Raw genomic sequence first — 1,007 nt, 5'->3', positions numbered from 1 at the left:
GACCAAAGCTTTGCACAGCCCCAGTGGATTTCTTGCCACCAAGCAACCTTTGGACACTAGGGCTAAGAACAGACGGTCAAAAAGCCCAAGACTGTATTGATTCAGTCTTTGCAGGTTAGTCTAAGCTGCAGAGAATGAACTGATAAGCAAATGAACACACATTCACTTTTGATTCAGGGAATGCTACAATGGATCAAGGCAAAAGTTGGGGCGGGGCACTAGAGCAGGTCTGCCAGCTCTTGTCAAAGGGGAGAGGGGTGGTGAGTTGGTGGGAAGGTAGGAAAGTGGAAGTGGGGGTGGTGGCAGCAGACAGTGGGGGTGGTGATAGTGGGTGGGAGAAAAGCAGCAGCTGACTGGAGGGTAGAGTCCACACCAGTGCCCTGGGGACAGGGCCAGCGGGGACCCAGGGTGGGGTGGCAGGAGCATGGAGCCCAGGCTGGTGGGGGCACAGGGTCTGCCTGGCTCTATTGTGGGGGCTTGAATGCAGTTCTCTGCCCAAGCTACATGCCTCTGGGGGGAGCCCCGGCTGATGGAGCTGGTGACCTGGCCCCGTTCCCTTCTGTTCACAGGTCATGGGGAACAGAGGGGGACTCCATGCTGTAGAGCCAGGCTGGCTCCTCTCTTCTCCCTGCTGCCCTGGCCAAGCCCTATGACCACCACTGGCTGTGGGGCTCCCTCCCGTAACATGGGGCTTGGGCATGTGAGCCTCACACAAGGAACCTGTGGCCTGGGCACAAGCATTCCTGTGCACTGCTGGGGGCCTCTGCTTGCTGCTACTTCTGACAGAAGGGGCAATGCACAATGTGAGGGACATGTTTGTACAGGGAGCCCTACACGCACACCCCACCATACACCTCCCCCCATGCATACCCATACCCACCCCACACACACACATATACACAGTCACCCTCCCCCTCTGCACACCCCACATCATCCACATACCCACATCGTACTTCACACCCACACCCCCCACACTTACCCTAACCCCCCACAAACCCCACACACAA

The sequence above is a fragment of the Gavialis gangeticus genome, unplaced genomic scaffold, assembly GCF_001723915.1.
Source record: "Gavialis gangeticus isolate Ggan-Ray unplaced genomic scaffold, GavGan_comp1, whole genome shotgun sequence".
Lineage (NCBI taxonomy): Eukaryota > Metazoa > Chordata > Crocodylia > Gavialidae > Gavialis > Gavialis gangeticus.
Note: the sequence above shows the minus strand (reverse complement) of the source record.